General features: G+C 40.6%; 1 long non-coding RNA gene across 1 annotated transcript in view; it reads left to right on the top strand.

Moving 5' to 3' along the window:
* LOC309867489 overlaps positions 1 to 19,203 on the top strand; it is a 134,053-nt gene that overhangs the window by 52,331 nt on the left and 62,519 nt on the right. The window contains exons 6-8 of the long non-coding RNA XR_014313196.1: positions 11,337 to 12,637; positions 13,973 to 14,098; positions 14,179 to 14,323. This is a non-coding gene — a long non-coding RNA (uncharacterized lncRNA). The remainder of the gene's footprint in view (positions 1 to 11,336; positions 12,638 to 13,972; positions 14,099 to 14,178; positions 14,324 to 19,203) is intronic.

Genomic DNA, 19,203 nt, shown 5'->3' on the forward strand with positions numbered 1-19,203 from the left:
ACAAGAGCACTGATACTTAAGCCTCATACCAGGCCAAATAGACTCAGGTTGAGATGAAGATAGCTGTATTTTTGAAAAGCAACTCCAGGTGATATTATGTGTAACTCGGATTGAGAACCACTGTCAGATCAACAGATCAAGCCAAACTATTTCCATCTGGTAGTGAAGGCTATTAAGAAAATGATCCTACATATGTGGATATACTTTCAGTTCTTCACAAACTCCTTGATAATAATAAGGATACTTGCTAATTCCTGTGTTCTATTGATTTTGTCTCTGAATTACCAACTCTCTAAGAGAGGGACCTGGGATGTTGAAATAAATTAAATGTCCTCAAAGTTTTCTATATCAGGGATCGTGGGAATCTGCAGAAGAATATCTTGCAGCATCTCAAGTTTTGATGTGCAGTGAATCACTTGGGGGATATTGTTTATATGAAGATTTGGAAGGGGTCACTGAGAGCCTCGAGGTCTAACAAAGTCCCAGTGCTGTTTGTTCTGCCACACTTGAGTAGCCATGACTCCCCATTGAAATCACTGGAGGAGCTTCAGGAACTACTGATGCTTACAATTCACCCTTAGAGATGATGATTTTAATTAGCCTGGGTGCAGCTTGAGCACCGGGATTTTAAAAAGCTCCCCACAGGGGACACCTGGGTGGTTCAATCAGTTAATCCGCTGCCTTCGGCTCAGGTCAGGATCCCAGAGTCCTGGGATCGAGTCCCACATTGGGCTCCTTGCTCAGGGGGAAGCCTGCTTCTCCCTCTGCCTCTGCCTGCTGCTTTGCGTGCTTGTCCTATCTCTCTCTGACAAATAAATACACAAAATCTTAAAAAAAAAAAAAAAAAAACTCCCCACGGGAAAGCGGTGTGCTGCCAAGTTGGTGAACCACTATTGACCAGATTCATCTCTTGGTCTACCTTTACTCTCCCACAGATGTGGATCACTATTCTTTTTCATCTTCATTAAACCACATCCTATAATTTGTCAAGCTCTGCTCAAAAACTGACTTCCTTTTCCAAGATACCTTCCTTCCTTCCTTAAGTAACTCAGTTTATAATAATCTTCCTTTGGTTTATTTTAGCACACATGTATACTACTGTATCACCTGATTACTTACAGACGCCTTTCAAGTTATGAATGTATCCAAGTTTTGTTCCCTGAAACTTTACTATAGGGCTTTGCAGACTGTGATTAGATCTTCCTGGGCACTGTCTACACATACCTCTTCCACTCAGTGCCTTAAACACTGTCAGAAAAATTATCCAAAACTTGGAAATAAGCAAAAGGTATCATTGTGTGCTTAAGCTCAGATCTGGGCTTGATTTTTCTATTGACTGGTCTATTTTACAATGCTAGAAGTGCATAGGTTAACCTGTCAATTTTTGTCCAGTAGAGATGCAAATAATACCTGTTTATTGGAAGTGATAACCTGAGAGGTCATGGGTTACTGCTCCCATAAGACGTTCGTCAATTTTGTATGTGACCTGGCAACCTTAACATTCATTTACGAAATTGGCTATATATATCTCACTGGTTCCCTCATTAATTAATGAGTTGAGTAAAATCTTTGACATGTATGATTTTGAATGAGAGTCATGATTTTACCTTTTTGAAGACTGCTTTAAAATGTTGGAACACTTACATAGAAGTTGAATCAATGCATGGAGAAATTAATTCGATTGAAGAGGCAAGCCATAAAATTTCATATCTGAAGAGACAATACTTCTTGCAAGTGTAAAATGGAGTAATCAATATATCAAATAACACATGAGAAACTCTAAGTAGCAATAATTTCAAATAGGAACAGGCCATACTGATTTGCACACTCAGTTGTGGAGGACAGCCATTCAGCCCACAGTTTTCAGCTGATTTTCCCCTCCCTGTGCATTTAATCAATGCAAATAAAGGTTGAAGACCGTGAGGCAGTAGTGGGAGGAGTCACAGCTGGGAAATCACACACATAGTTCACATCTTGGTTCTGCCCCTCATAGCTGTTCTCTGTAAATAGGGTTTAATAAATCCCTATGAGAAGCGCCTAGTGCATACTGGGTGCTTAATAAATGCTCTGTTCCTCATGAGCATCTCAGAGGACGACAGCAGTGGACCACTGCCTCCTGGTTTGGAAACCCGAGTTTGGAGAAAGAGTTAAAATGACTGAATACTGTTTATATGGGGTCATAAAAACACCATCTGCTGGCTCTAGCCAGTTAAGCTCTTACAAAGCTGACATACACGAATGCTGTCCTGATACGGAGGGAATGGCCAAGGTTTGGCTCTCTCTATCATTATTCGATGAGCTGCCATCTCGGGACCAGTCTCCAGTTTACCCATCACAGAACCCGGTTGTTGAACATTTAAAGATTTATTTTGGCTCTTAAATATTTATACTTTCCTCCAACCTTTTATTGCTATAGTTACTGCTAAGGAAAAAACAAGACTCAGGAGGTCCCTGTGTGGCATATCAGCAGTTCCAGACTTTCTGTTAGATCGGGGTATGTTTTATGTTGAAGTAGACTCAGATGACTGGGTTAGTATTAAACTCTCATTTTGCATGAGGCTAGATGGGTCTCTGATAAAACAGTAAGGTCTATTCCTCTTTATACCCAGTAATCAACAAGGTAAAGACCACTCACTCTGCAGTACACAATACTGAACCAGAAGCGAAAAGCGACAGATCTTAGACCTTAGTGGGGGTTTGCCTCCAATAAACCTGCAGCTGAAGGTTGTCCCAGTGGTAGACGAGAACTCAGTGATTGCTCCTGCCGCTGCTCGCAACACCTGTGTTTGTATCCTCAGTACCCATTAAGCATAATGATGGGCTGACTCCACATCCCTGGGACATTTGGCCTCATCTGGATGATTAAGGAGAATGAAATATATATCCCAGACACCTGCCAACCTGCAATAATAATGGCCTGTATTTACATAATGTTTTCCTCTAAGACTCTCAGAGCCCCTTGTCTTTGAAAGTCTATTTTTTGATGGGGAGAGAGAGATAATCTTATTTCCATTTTGCACGGTCTTAGAGCTGTGGAAAGGACCTAAATGTCTGGTCATTTTGGCAGCCATATGGTATGCCAAACTTCACTGCATATTGATATCACCTGGAGTTTTTTTGTTTTTGTTTTGTTTTGTTTTGTTTTTTTAAATAGGCTCCATGCCCAGTGTGGAGCCCAATGCAATGCAGAGCTTCAACTCACAACCCTGAGATTAAGACCTGAGCTCAGGTCAAGAGGTAGATACTTAGGGGCACCTGGGTGGCTCAGTGGGTTAAAGCCTCTGCCTTCTGCTCAGGTCATGATCCCAGGGTCCTGGGATTCAATTTCTATGTAAGTGTTCCAACATTTTAAAGCAGTTTTCAAAAAGGTAAAATCATGACTCTCATTCAAAATCATACATGTCAAAGATTTTACTCAACTCCTCTCTCTGTCTGCCTGCCTCTCTGCCTACTTGTGATCTCTCTCTCTCTGTCAAATAAATAAATAAAATCTTAAAAAAAAAAAGAGTTGGACGCTTACCCCATTATTCAGAGATCTTTAACAACTCTGGTAACTGACTCGCTGGGCAACAGGATATTTAAAAGTTCTCTGGTTATTGGAATTGTGCAGAGAACCTTGGAGACCCCAAGCATAGAGGTGTTTGTTCTGTGAAGTAGTAATGGTAGAAAGCATTTCAGATGTTAGAATTATTCTTCCCCACTGACTTTTCCTTCTTTATTTCTGTTTTTGACTCCTGACCAACCCTGATAATAAGGAGGAGAGCCATTTGAAATATAGCCCAGTTCCAGAATTCTTGGGTTGACCCCTACCCTGTCTCCAACCACTATTAGGGTAGCTCAGATCACCAACCTCCTGCAGGAATTATATTTTGGTGGAGTATTCAGAGAGAAGACAAATCAATGTATAACTGTAGTTTGAAAAGGAGACAACAACAACAAATTTATCCCTTGGGAATTCTATATATGGCTTTGAATTTGTAGAAAATTTGGTAGATATCATTTTCCCATCAGTGGACTGGATTTTTTTTTTTAAGGTTTATTTATTTATTTATTTATTTATTTTTTGAGAGAGAGCCAGAGAGCTCACAAGTAGGCAGAGAGTCAGGCAGAGAGAGGGGGTGGAAGCAGGCTCCCTGCTGAGCATGGAGCCCAATGTGGGGCTCGATCCCAGGACCCTGAGATCATGACCTGAGCCGAAGGCAGAGGCTTACCCCACTGAGCCACCCAGGCGCCCCTGTCATAAATTCTACTCCAATTCCTTTCCTGTCACAAAGATGCTCAGGTTATACTAAGGGTTGGAAAAGCCAAGGGGCAGCCAGTGTATCTTGGGTCCCTGCATCAATGCCTGTGACTCAGCCATGTCTTCCGGCGTGGAACCCATTTTGCTCAAAGGTGTATCAATCTGATCGATTCTGCCACTCGCAGGGTTGTTTTATGAACATGGCTTTTGCCTGAGGGGAAAGTAAGACTAGCTTTCCAGATGTTGAGGTGCCTCCCCATCTGGCTGAAAAGAAGTGGGAGTAAAAGAAAGGCAAAACAACTGTGAAGCATGAGAAATACAGAGAGACCACAAGAAACAGGGGAGACAACCTGAGAAAAGGCAGTAAGACTTTACCAGCTTAATGGTGAATCTGTTTTTTTAGTGTTAAAGTTAAAAGTCATTTCCTCCACTGCCACAATCAGGGAGTAAATGAAGTGATGAGAAAATGCATTAAGGAAGCCTGGATTTCTTCCTGCTAACTGGTTCGATAGGTCCTTGGAAAGTTCTAGATTTTCATCGTTATTTGAATGTGTCTCCTTTGAGCAGTCACTTCCTTTCTATGGTCCTTTTGGTGCCTCTAATTGTTAGGATAGTTTCTGTTTATTTCTGGAGGCACATGGACATCCATAGACATTTAGGGTATTTGAGTAATTCTCAACAGAGATTAGGTGAGTTAATGGGAGGGTGTTTTACTTTCCCAGGGCTGCCATAATCTGGGTGGGTTAAACACAGAAATTTATTCTCTCACAGTTCTGGAGGCTAGAAGTCTGAAATCAAGGTGTTAGTACAGCCACACTCCCCTTGAAGGCTCTAGGAAAGACTCTTTCCTTGACTCTTAGTTACTGGTAACTCCTGGGAATCTTGCCATTCCTTGGCATGTGGTTGTGTCACTTCGATGTCTAACTCTGTCATCACATCTTTCATCCATGTGTGTTTCCTGTGTCTTCTCTTCTATAATGACACTGGTCATTGGGTTTAAGGTCCAGCCTAAATACAGGATGATTTCATCTTGAGATTCTCGACTAATTTAATCTACAAAGATGAGATCATGTCTGGAGGTTCCAAGTGAGAACTAATTTTGGGGGACCACTATTCAACCATTACAAAGGAATGAGAGAAACATAAGAAATAAGATTGATGGACAGGTTGAGAATGGGGCTTAGACCAGTGATTCTTAACATTGCTTGTTTACTAGCAACCCTGATATTCTGAGTAACTCCATCTAGAGTGGAGCCTGATCAATGTAAAAAAATCTGACTTAGGGGCTGGGCACGTAAGATACATGGATGAAGAGGGTTGATCTAAAGTAAGAGGGAGGAATGGGGAATCTGGGGGTTAGGGAGCTTCCATGCTGCATTGTGAAGCATTCAGATTTGATTTGGCAATTTTTCCCAAACAAAATGGGTTTGCAGGCCTTGAAAGGCTGCCAATACAAACTCTTAGAAACTCTTCTATTGTATCTTAGATCTCCTTTGCCCTCTTTTCCATGCCCTAGACTTTGGAGTGATTGTTTTCGAGAGTTCTGTTATGGGTCCACTTGGCAATGATTCAGGACACTTTTCTGAAGCTCAAGTGTCTCTCTCTAAAAGATCTAACTCACTTCCCAGTATTCCTTTGTAATGGTGAAATCTGGATCTGTGCCCAGCCTTGTCACCTAGTAGTTATATGACCTTGATTACATATCCAAGGTTGCTTATGTTTGTTTTACAGATGAATTTATTAATATTGACCTTACCAAATTATTGTTAGGATTAGATTATTACAAGGTCTAAAACATGTTAGTCTCTTTCTCTGCTTCTTGTCCTTCTCAGATTATTACCTTTTTTTTTTTTTTTTTTTTTTTTTTACAAAATAAACACTATCAGTTATTGGACAATATGTACTACCATTATTTATCTTTTAAATAGCAATCTTTTAATAGCTGACTTTCTTTTTTAAATATTTATTTATTTAAGTTTTGTTAGTTATGATATAGTACAATATTGGTTTCTGGAGTAGAATTCAGTGATTCATCTCTTACTTACAGTGCCCAGTGCTCATCTTACAAGTGCCCTCTTTAATCCTCATCACCCGTCTGGCCTGTCCCCCACACACCTCCCTCCACCAACCCTCAGTTTGTTCTCTGTCATTAAAAATCACTTATAGTAGGGTACCTGGTAGCTCAGTGGTTTAAGCCTCTGCCTTTGGCTCAGGTCATGGTCTTGGGGTCCTGAGATCGAGCCATGCGTCGGGCTCTCTGCTTAGCAGGGAGCCTGCCTCTCTGCCTACTTGTGATCTCTCTCTGTCAAATAAATAAATAAAATTTAAAAAAATGACTTATAGCTTGTTTCCCTCTCTCCTTTTTTTCTAATAGCTGGCATTTTCTGAGTGCTGTATATATGCGGAAAACTTTAAAGAGTTTTGCACACACAGTTTCACAATTCCATTTTCTCATTTGTAAAGAGGGATAAATAGTAGATACATAATATACAAAAGATATATAAATTGTAAATACACACATATATAAATTATATGTGTCGTTTATTTCCTCCTTACAAATGAGGAAATTGCAGCTCGGAGACAGGAAGAAATTCATCCAAAGGCACACAGCAATTTTGACTGCAAAAACTGCATTATTATCCACTATGTAGTTCTCCAACTCACGTGTCAACTATGTGAGGACAGAGACCTGTGTCAGGTGGGACTGATGACTTACCCATGGGCATCTTTCAAAAAGTTCTTGTAAACATTGGGGGATAGTCCTGTCTTCTAAAGGCCCAAATCTAGATTACTCAGAGTCCTCAAGGGTGCCTGGTGGGTCTTGGTATTCATGCATCTAGTGCCAGTATTCTCATCTCATAGGGTGAATTATCAGTAGTGATGGCTAGTTAAAAAACCCAAATAGGAGCATTGCATAAGTGTTTTGTGAGAAACTGAAATAGTTGCCTCATTAGCTCAGATACATTTTTAGGCTATGGAAATAATTAGACCAAGAGAACCTATAGATCCATAAAGTTGGCAAACAATTAAGAAGAGGGTGAGAGAAAAGGGACACCACCTTTTGGTAGATAAAGTAAATTAGTTTTTTATCTTAGCATAATGTTTTATAACCTAGGTGTTCCTCATTAAAGTGACATATTATGTTTTTATAGTCATATACAATAAAAATTGTTCCTGGCATATGGTAGGTGCTCAGCAAAGAGGTCTGTCTCTGAAATGATTGAAAAAACGAAACAAAACAAAACAAAAAAACTTCAAAACCTTGGATAATATTTAAAATACCTCTCAAAATAAATACATGATTACAATCAACCAAGATGTTGGAGTGAGGGCCCAGATAAGAAACAAGTAGTAGTAAATAAACCCAATTAATTGTCTTACAAATGAAAATACTGATGGGTTAGGGGGAATAAGAACTAATCTAGGTAACTTTGGAAAACAGTATTTTGGTTAGATGCTGTAAGACTAAAGGTGAAAAGAGTTGGACACAAATGTTATACTTTAGTTAGTCTATCTTTTTGTCAGGAGTATGAATGGCTTAGCAGTTGTATGGCTAAACATTTTCTGGTTACACTGTGGTGGAACAAGTAAGTGAGTGGCATTGTTAAAAATGAGAGCCAGGCTCCTCAGTGTTGAAGAAAGAGGTTATAAGTAAGAAAGGGGGAATGACTGGAGTTAGGCTGGTGGTGTTGGATTGGAATTAGAAGTGTGTGTATAAACTCGTGTTTTTAAAATATGTACACAGATAAACTGATAATGAGATATATAGAAATGACAGTATAAGTATGGGTTTGTATACAAACTAGTATTTCCAAACTGTGTCTGCTTACAGGGCCAAGGAACTATGACATTCCAGTAGCAATGAGCACATATGGAGCCTAGATCCTGTTTCTAAATCTCATTTTTTGATGAGAAAAAGAAAAAATCAGGGCTCCTTTGGGGAGAAATCACTGATGCTAGGGCTGGGGCGAGGAAGTACAAAATGAGCCTGGAGCATCTTACAAATCAGAAAGTAAAGAAGTTCTAAAAAAATAAATAAATAAATAAAGTGATGACACTATACTGAAAGAAAACAGAGGCACGGCTAATGGGACACCGAATGGCTAAAGTGGTCAATGTGAGAAACATTATAGCTAACGGTAATATTAAAAATAAATATCTATGTGTTCATCCTGATGTGAATAATTAAAGAAATCAATAAATGGGAGAAGAGACAGCTCTTCTTTACAGAATTCCAACCTATATATGGAGAAGGAATGTTGGAAATAGTAGGTCTCCAGCAAGCAACATCACAGCAGTAATTGTTGCAAGGAAGATGCATGGGTTGATGCTAAAGTCAGAGGCAAACGTTTGAGGAGAAATAGTGTAATAGTGTCTGTCCCAAGATCCTAATCAATTACAAAGGGAGAAATAGAAACTTTACAGTGGAGAAACCCAAGAGACATTGCCTTTACCATGTGATCAACGTTAGTATCCCAAATTGTAAGATATGTTGGTTGATATTATGTGATATTATGGTTGATATTATTATAGTATTTGATTATTATTATGATATTTGATTATTATTATGACGTTATGTTCCTCCTGATAGGATGTCCAGAGGAGGGCACAGCATTGCTTTTGTGGTATTCTGTAATATTCCTAAAATATATAACCTCAAACTAATCAACTGGACATAACAAACAAACCCAAACTGATAGACATTTTACCGAATAACTAACTAGTATCCATTCAAAGTAACAATAGTGAAAAACAAGGGTAGACTGAGGAACGGTCTATGATTGGGAGCTAAAAACACAACAACAGGGGTGCTTGGGTGGCTCATTCATTAAGCATCTGCCTTTGGCTCAGGTCATGATCCCAGGGTCCTGGAATCGAGCCTCACATTGGGCTCCCTGCTCAGCGGGAAGACTGCTTCTCCCTCTTCCACTCCCCCTCCTTGAGTTCCCCCTCTTGCTGTCTCTCTTTCTGTCAAATGAATAAGTAAAAATCTTAAAAAAAAATAAAGACACAATAACAACTGAATTCAGTGTGAGGTACGAGTAATAGAAAACAGACAGTAGGAGAAAAATTTGAGTAAGATCTGTAGTTCAGTTATTAGTCTTGAAGCACTGGTAATTTCCTGGTTTAATAATTGTACTATGGTTGTGTCATTTGTTAAAATTAGGGAAAGCTTAGTGAAGGTAATATGGGACCTCTGTTTTATTTTTGCTATTTTATTCTGCCTAAAATTATTTTAAAATAAAAAATCAAAAATCAATGAGATAAATTTGGGCAGTGAGAGTATGGGTCATTTTTGTATTTTATTTTTTTCTCTTAGAAAGATTAAAAGTAGTTTTTGATTAAAAAAACAAAACAAAACAAAACCCTTGGCAACAAAAACAAAAAGCCCTTAAAAATTAAAGATTTTAAGAATTCAGGATCAAGATGAAAGGTTAGACATTTTCATACATAGTATTTACCAGGCATTAGACTCTTTTTCTTCCTTGTATTTAGGCATTTGTGGAGATCAAGTGATATAACGTATGTATGTAAAAATTCTTTGCAAAGCATAAAACATACTATATAAATTACTGTCCTTCTTCTATTGCCCTCATTTTCTTCTTGTTCATGCTATTACCTGTCAGTGTTAATTTTATTTATGTTATTAATTTTTAAAGTGTTGTAGAGAAAAATGATAGGAACTTTGGTGTAAGACAGATCAGCCTGTTACATAGTAGCTGCTTAATAAATATTTGTTGAGTAAATTGAATGAATGAATATGAATGAGTCTTGACTCTTTGACTTACTCACTTTGTTATCTTCGGAAGTTATTCAACTTCTTGAAGAATTGTCTTCATACATATAAAATGGGGGCGATACTCCTGCTTTGAGGGGTTATTCTGAGTTTGACGGATAAGAGGTGTGTGCAGGGTCTGGTGCCATGCCATGACCGTAGTTCTTACACTCTCATTGTCTTCACTCTATTTCTCTTCTATTGTTTTCTTTACTTCTAATTAAAATGCATTATTTTCCCATCTTCCCTTGGTCAAAAATGTTGTCTATGCTTTTTGGTTCCTCTCAAGTAGTCTTTCTTCACTTAGTCCTCTAATATTTTATTCCTGTCTTTCTTGTGGTTTATTATGATGTGTAAATTTGTGTATATGTGTGTATTTGTGTGTGTGTGTTAGACTCAATCCTCTTTTATACTATAAATTTCTTGATGTGCCATTTTGGTTTCTTACCTGCTAGTCCAGTGGCTGCCACACAGGAAATGCTAAACTGTAAACCCTGTGATGGAAAGGAGACCATGTTTATGTTGTTTAGCATTGTTTCTCCTGAGCTTACTCTTGTGTCCAGCAGATGGTGGGTAGTCAGTAACTATAAGATTGGATAAATACGAAGTAGGCAGGCAAAGGTATTTTAATGTTGAATAATTTTGGCTACCTTTCCATCCTTCTGTAATTTCTGATTATTTAAGTCCGTTTTTAAATATTGTACCAGCTCTCTGCTCTTACTATCTGAAGAGCTACATTAAAGTAGTTTTATGGTTGACTTCTACTTCCTTGTCTATTTAAATTCCTATCATACTTCCAATCTTAGTGTGCATTTCCGGTTCTTATTTATTTTTTAATTTTTGTATTTTTTTTTAAAGATTAGATTTTAAAAGAGAGAGAGAACAAGAGAGGGAACACAAGCAGGGGGTAGTGGGAGAGAGGGAAGCAGGCTTCCAGATGAGCAGAGAGCCCAATGCGGGGCTCGATCCCAGGACCCTGGGATCATGACCTGAGCCAAAGGCGGATACTTAATGACTGAGCCACCCAGGCGCCCCCTCAGGTTCTTATTTATTAGACTATTTCCAAATACCCAAATAAACTCTACAGTCTTCTTACCATGAGCTTTTCAGGCCTGCTGTTCTTTCTGTCTGGAACATCAGCCTTCCCATTCTCAACCATTATTTTCTAGTTACCTTTATAGGCAAGACGTCTCAGCAAATCTCTATCCCTTCTTACCCTCTCCTGTTTTCCTGCAGGAAACTGCGAGTAGCTTTATCCAGCCTCTGTTTCATTTTTACTTAATAACAATTACACTGTTTATTTGTTTATATCCCTTCTAGACTCAGGTACTCAGACTCCACTGTGCGAAAGAATTACTCAATTGGTTAACAATGCAGATTCCTGGAACACAGTCCCCCGTGCTTGTCACCCTAACAGTGTTGCTCCAAATGGAATTCAGGGGTTAACAAGGAGAATGTCCAGGACCCATTTCAAGCATATGGAACGAGGACTTCTGACCGGAGGATCTTCATCTGCAGTGAGGATCTTTGAATCGCACTTGGAGCGATACAGGGACAGTGATAAGCACGTTGAGTCTCCATAACCTCATAAAGTCTGGCACTCAGAGGCCCTGTAATCAATGAAGGGGACAAATACGAATGTCTCTGAGTCAAGCAACAAAATTATGTCTCTAAGTCAAGCAACAAAATGATGGCCTTTGCCATGGGAAAAGAGATTTCTAACCACTTGCGGAGAGGCGGGCAGGCACTTTGCAGAAAGTGGAGACAGGCCCCCTGCCCAAGTGAACTGCAGACCTACTTCATCAGCAGAAAACTCTGTGCTCATCTTACTTGAGGAATAAGTGGACCAGTCCAGGTCACGCGGTTAACGGGAAGGGTAACACAGGCGGCCATAATTGATGATTTACTAGATCAAAGATCTTTAAGCCAGGCAATAGAGATGACCCTCTCTTATTGATTATCATCCAATAGCTTTAAATTATCCTCAGTGTCCTAGGAGACACACAGGGAAGGACTGGTAAAGAAAGGAGCTTAAGGAAAAGTCAATAAGTCATCCCCGGACAAGTTGAAGGCATGAAGCTTGGCATGAACATTCCTTTCAAGTGCACTTACAAGAAGGAGAGAAGAAATGAAATAGGCTTTTAATTATTTAAATTGGACCTACACTCTCCGCTGAGCAATGCCTTAGCTAGCATTCTTCTTCCGCACAAACTGTCCGTTAGGCCACAAGAAGGAGATTAAACATGTCAGCGATAGGTGTGGAAATAATTGGGGGCAGTAATTGGGAGAAATCCGGGCACCTTGATTGTGACTGCTGTCTGGTTTTCTCTTTCAAAATCGAAATTCACATTAACATGTTGATGGCCTCATCCAAACTGGGTAGAATTTATAAACAATAAAGATAACTACAAAAATGGCTTGCGTTTAGATAATCAGGTAACAAGCCACCGTCGTGTTTCTGGAGAGGCTTTACAAAGTGGAGACCCTAGTCCTGTTCCCATAAAAATTTCCTCACTTATTAGGGATTTCATTTAGTTTTTTTAGTTGAATTCAGGCTTAGACCCAGTATCTGGTTTTCTAATGCGATAGCGTGGATTCCTTCAGTTACTGGGGAGGAACAAGTATGCTAGTCGTTTGTTTGAAAATGTTTGGCATACTTTCTATTGAGTAGGTATTTGGCAAAAGTTAATCTGACTATTACCCGAAATAAAATTCTGAAGACAGTATCATTCCCCATTGTGGCTCCCAACTTAGTTGTTTAAAAAAAAAAAAAAAAAAGACAAAACAACTGTGCCTATAGTTCTTTGAGCCTCATTTTCAAGGCGCAGAATTCTCCCCTTTTGAAATTTTTTCCAGGAAGGGAACTGATTTCCATAATCTGCACATTTTAAATATTTAAAATTGTATTTAATGCAAATGGGAACATATACCTTGTGTCATAGAAATTCTAAGATTAGGACTTAGAAAGAGGCATTATTTTGGGAACTGGGAGGTACTTTCTAGGTACACGTGTGTGCAGGCTGAAGTAGCCCATTGCACTGCGGCCACAACACCCTTTCTTCTTTGGGGGAAGACACGGAAGGAATGCTTTGGTCGTGTGCTAATTATGTTGCTATTTTACACCAGCCTAGTACTTTCCAGTTCCAAGCTGAGTTTGCATTGATGATCTCATGAGAGCTCTCCATCAGTCCTAGGAGGAAGTGAGGGCACATGCTTTCAGACTTGTTTGGCTGAGGAGGAAATGAGACGGAGAAAAGTTGTGATTGATCAGGAGTCAAATTGTGGTCCTGGGTCTACTCTCTTTTTAATCAGAGTCAGGTCTGCCTTCTTCTCCCTTCCTCTTTCCCTCCGTGCTTGTGTGAAACTTCTTTGTGCCATACATTGTGCAGGAAGCAGGGATTTTCATGAGCTTCCTTGGAACCTTGCACATAAAACAAGCTCCTGACCCAAAGAGACCTACAATAAAGTAAAAAGAGACACATGGAAAATACATTAAGGACACTCAAGGGTTAGAGAGGCTGTGGTATTAATATTTACGGAGAGTCATGGGGGAAGAGGAGTAGTGTCATTTGTCATTTGGATTTGGGACTGTGATGCACTTGGGACAACGCTTCATGAGACAGCAAGGTTCTAGCAAAGTCTGCAGTATGAGCGGGAACCAGACAGACCTGAAATTAGTCTTTTGCAGAGTGTATTTCCAAGAGAGACTCTGCAGAAAGGGTTCTACTGCCAAGTAATTTTGTGAACTATAGCACGCACTCTATCGGAAATTCACAATTCTTATTAGGATATTGAGGACTAAGAAGCCCTTCCAAAAGAAACCTGTTTAACTTTGTATCTTCCAGCCAACGTGTGGGATTCTAGAGCTCTAAAGAATGTTTTCTGAGAAAAATTAAAATGTTTGGTAGTGTAATGTATAACTTGGAAAGTGCTAACTTTGATTTACTGGCTTGCAGATCTGGCCATGCTGTGTGCAAAGCTGAAGATCAGTGGAGACTGGCCCTCCTGAATGGCAAAATGCCCTAACCAGATGATAAAGTGGAACACCAAATATGTTGCTGGTTGCTGTCTTATCTAAAATGGTGAGCTGTCCCAGAAGGAAAAGGGAGAGGAGGAAGAAAACCAGAGGGGTGTCCTGATTTTTATTTCTTCCACCTGGCAGCAAGGTTAACTCAGGGCCAGCCTTCAGATGGAATCATGTCCCTAGAATGGTGACGGAGAAGTTGCTGGGAGAAAATACAATGGAGGGCTTGATCAAGGGCAGAGGCTACTCATCTTAGGGGATGAACATCTCCTCTTCCTTTCAGGTAATGCTCTCAGACCCTCTCCTTTTAGGGGAGACTTGGTTGGATAACCTTTGTTGCTCCCCCACTGTGTTCTAGGAGACCATAGGGTATGTTCACTTCATTTCAGCTTTGTTTGTCTCCTCTCCTTCCCCTTGTCAACTCATTCACAATCTGTTCCGAGAGGCTTTCTCCTTCCCCACCTTCCTTAAAACAGACTACATCTCTCATTATGCTGTGATTCTGTATTTTCTTCTAAGATCCTCTCATGTTATAGACTAGTTCCACCAGGGAGGAAAATTGTCTGTCCTAGGAGCCTAGAACGGCACATAGTAGGGCCTCAGTATTTATTGAGTAAAAATGTGAATGCCATCTTTTTTTTTTTTTTTAAAAGCAGACACATAGATATCTGATTTTCATTTGGTAAATGAGCAGATACAGGAGAAAGGGCACACTGGACAACAATTCACTTTGAATTTCAAGGCTAAACCATTGTGTTGTAGGCTTTTCCTAAAATACCTCGTTTCAGACTCCTAGTACTCTCCATGAATGGCCATTACTATATCATCACTGCCATTTGTGGATGAAGAAACCAGAGCCCAGGGAGGTTTCACTTGCCCTAGGTCCCCTGGGTATGAAGCACACAGAGCAGGAGGGGCTCCTGGTGGTTCTGAGGCTGCATGGTTTCTATTAGCTTGGGGTCACTGAGAGGGTGCTGAGCTCAGTGTCCGGGGATGGGAATCTACTGAAGCTCTTGTCACCGATTAGTGTTAGATTCTTGTTATTTAACATTGGATTCCAGAGGAAACCATGGATTTCTACTGATTTCTTCATTCTATTTATATGGCCTCCAGGAAGATTCCCTGTAAATTTGGCAATATCAGGTCACATGGAGGGATTTTTCCGACACAAAGCACCTTCATTTCATGCTTTTCCTCTTCTGCGTTAGATCTGTTTGGGTAAAATATATGAATCCTAAATTTAAGACGGATCCGTACCCTTTTGAAATACTTGTCACTCACTAGATGGCACTGTTGTATTAACTTTATCTATTTTCTTGTCCTGCGTTAACAACTTTAAGAAGTGTATTTACTGTGATACCAGAGCTGCTGGGCTCTCCAGAGTTTTTAGATATGGGTAGAAGGTCAGGGTAGACAAGCAAATAGTTCGTATATGTTTCATTAGTATGGATCCTAAATCCCTATTTAGACTTTAGGGCTGTAGCAAAATTGTAGTTTTTTTGTCGCAACACAGCAACAGCTGGGTCCATGGACATACTGAAAAACAATGTCTCTCGATGGGTATTATGAGACCAAAATAATGGCCTCACCAGGTTATGAGAACTCGGTAGCAGCACCAATGGCGACAATTTCTGACATACGCTAGAGACAGAGGCAGAATAAACAAGCCCAAGGACACAGTAGATTCTCCAAACAACCTGGAGGGTGAATTGTCATTTTAAGTTAGCTGAATCTCTCTCCTCCCTTGGAAGCTAGATTCCCTTGAAACTTCTCCATTCCTGCCAGTGATGCTATTCTGCCCCCAATCCTCTGGAAAACATCGTTCCTACGAGATTCTTTGCCTCTGTCCTTTATTAGTTTCCCAAATTGTTTATTCTCTAGTCTCCCTCCCTGCCATTGCTTGCTTTCTGTTCCCACCATGAGAATGATAGTTGGGGGTCCTTCTCATTGACCTCCATTTCATAATCATCTGTCCCCTGAGTTCCCTGTAGTCTGGGATGGGAACACGCTTCAGAACGTGACTCTGGTGCTCATGTGAACACGATGGCTTGGCCTGGCATCTAGGGCCTTCCCCAATCTGATCACAATTTGCTTTTCAGGTTCATCTTCAGTTCTCCTAATTAAATTTCAAAAAAAAAAGAATAAAAAACACATAACCCACAATATTGCACGTAGTAGGTACCAAGTAAGAGCTACCTGTGGCACCATCATGGACACTGTCTAGGACTCTCTCTGCTAGGGTGGCCAAACACTCATTTGTAGAGCCTCCCCTAGATACCAGTTGAGGAACAAGGGATGTTGCATCAACTATGGTCTCTGATCATTGTCTACCCTTGTAACCTAGTGAAGGGGTCCGGGTCTTGCTTCCTCTTGACTACACCCCTCCCCGTAGGTTGAAGAGTCCTTGGGCTAAGTGTTCCTCCCCATCCTGAGTCTGTTTCCACCCCCTGTCATCGGGACTCTAGAATTCCTTGCTCAATCCTTCCTGAGTCTGCTCTCAGATCCTGTATGGGCATCTTCTCGAGGTCTTTCCTGTTGAGGTGAGACTGTGCTGCCTGCTGGCCCAAGGGAGCCCGAGGGGCAGTTTTTTGTAGCTGGGAGACATAAGCGGACTGGGCTTGGCCTGGAGGAGCGCCCTTAGCAGGTGTGTGTGGCCCTGGTCAGTGAAAGACGAAACTGGGGTCCTATGAGAAGCAGGGCCTGCTCTCCCTCTCCTGCATGGTGGGCTTACCTGTAAGAATCCTGCGGCTTGAAGGTTACTCTCCCTACTCTATAGGGGAAACTGAGGTTAGAGATTAAGCATGTTTCATGATTTGAATATGCCCATATTCCCTACATTTTAATGTTTCTGAAATCCGGATGTGTCTTATAAGCCATGACCTCTGCACGGTGTTTACTCCACATTGTTGTTTCTTTGTGAGTTCTATAGTAAACAGGAACATGTCTTAAATTGATGACATCCTAGACTTGACTGGTTCACACAGCTCAGTGGTGCAGCTGGGATTCAAACTCCTGTCCATCTGATGCCAGTGCCCATGACCTCACCCAGCTGCCTAAGCACATCTTCCCAAGGAGCCTCACTTCTCTTTCCACTGTCCTGTCTATGTTCCCTCAGCATTTTGATACATAGTCAACTTTGAGCAATATAGGTTTGAACCGTGCAAGTCCCTTAATTCATGGATTTTTTAAAATAAATATAGTACTGTAAATGTATTTTCTCTTTCTTAAATTTTCTTAGTGATATTTTCATTCCTCTAGCTTCCTTTATTGTTAAGAGTACAGTATTAATACATATAATGTATAAAATATGTGTTAATCAGTGGTTTATGTTATTGGTAAGGCTTTCAGTCAACAGTAAGTTGTTAGCAGTTAACTTTTGGAGGAGTCAAAGTTATACATGGATTTTCCACCACGTAGAGGGTTGGCGCCCCAACCCCTGTACTGTTCAAGGGTCAGCTGTATTTGAGAGACTCTGCAGAGCACTTGCTTACAAGTTGGATCGGAAATATGTCTTGTTGGTTTAAATGATGTATTTTCCGATTCTTCATGGTGAGCTCCCAGGGAACAGGGTTTCGTGTGTTTTCTAAATGTTTATCTACTATGTGTCACGATAAAAGCAGAGAATGGTCAAGACTGAAGTTGAATTTCCTCTCTGTTTCTGACCGGCATGGTGATGCAGGAGTTGCTTTAGCTTCCTTGAAACTTAGTTTGCTTATCTATGAAATGGGTCTAGTGGTACCTAACTCAGAGCTATATGGTGAGATATAAAAGTACTTGGCAAGTGGTTGAATCTCATTACACGTTAGAGACCTTCAGCTGACTGCCGTTAGCATAGTGAAAGCTAAATAAATCAAAATAAATTAATATCTCAAGCTCCTCATGAGCTTATCTACTGAAATTGATAGAGTCTCTGAACCCTGAACTGAACGCATACTCTGTTCAGGCATTCAGCCATGCATTAAACAAATTTTTATCAGCCATCTGCTACGTATGAGGCATTGTGCTAGGCTTTGGGGATAGAAGAGTGAATAAGAGAGTCAAGATCCCTGCCCTCATTACAAGTTGACACAGTGGCTGGAGAGGGAACAAAAGGGGAGCTGAGACAGAGGAGAACACAGAGGTGAGGTCAGGACTCGGGAAAAGTCTGGCTGAGGAAGCTGTGTTTGAATTGAGTTGTGAAGAATGAGAACAAAGCATCCATGTAGCAAGAGGAGTGTATTAGTCTTGGTTGTCCAGAGAAACGGGCTAGGTGCATCTGTACATGCACGCATACATATACCAGGAGAGTTGTCAAGAGGAACTGGCTTGTATGAATACAGAGGCTGAGAGATCCCAAGATTTGCCTTTGGCAAGTCTCAGGAGAGCCAGTGGTGTAAGTTCCCGTTGGAACCCAAGTCTGAAGATAATGGAACACCAATGGCGCAGCCACCGCAGGTAGAGAAAGAGAATTCTCTTATTCCACCTTTGTAGTCTAGTCAGGCCCTCAGTAGGTTGGAGGAGACTATCCACAGTGGGAGAACAATCTGCTTTTCTCAGGCTGCTGATTCAAATGTTCGTCTCATTCAGAAAGGCCCTCACAACCACACCAACAAATAATGTGTAACACCCCATGGCCCAGCCAAGATGACACATAAAATTAACCATCATGAAGGAAGTGGTTTTTTTCCCCCTGAGATTGGACCTTAGATTTTCTAACACGAACGTTCCCAGGAGTCTCACTGTTAGCTGTTTGCTTTATGGATGGCATCCCTTGTTTAGGAAAGAATATATGCTCTGACTCCCTATTGCATTCCACCCATCCTAGAGAAAAGGTACAGAAAATGTAGTTACCTTATGTCATAAATACATCCCATCTGCTGGCCTCTGTGATCTATGTTAGAGATACTCAAGACTGCCTATTTCACTATGGCCAGCCTTTTCCCACTTTTAACTTAAAGATCTTTGTTTAATTCATGTATTCAAGGTCTTTCATCAGGGGTTCTCAGCCTTGGCACTATAGAAATTTTGGAGGGCTTGATTTGAGAATCTTCTGTTTTGGGGGGCTGTCTTGTGCCTTATAGAAGTTTAGTAGCACCTCTGGACTCAAACCACTGCATGCCTGTAGCAGCCCTCTCCTCCGAGCTGTGACAGCCAAAAAATCCCAGTCATTACCATCTATCTGGT

Source organism: Mustela nivalis, assembly GCF_964662115.1.
Source record: "Mustela nivalis genome assembly, chromosome: 6".
Lineage (NCBI taxonomy): Eukaryota > Metazoa > Chordata > Mammalia > Carnivora > Mustelidae > Mustela > Mustela nivalis.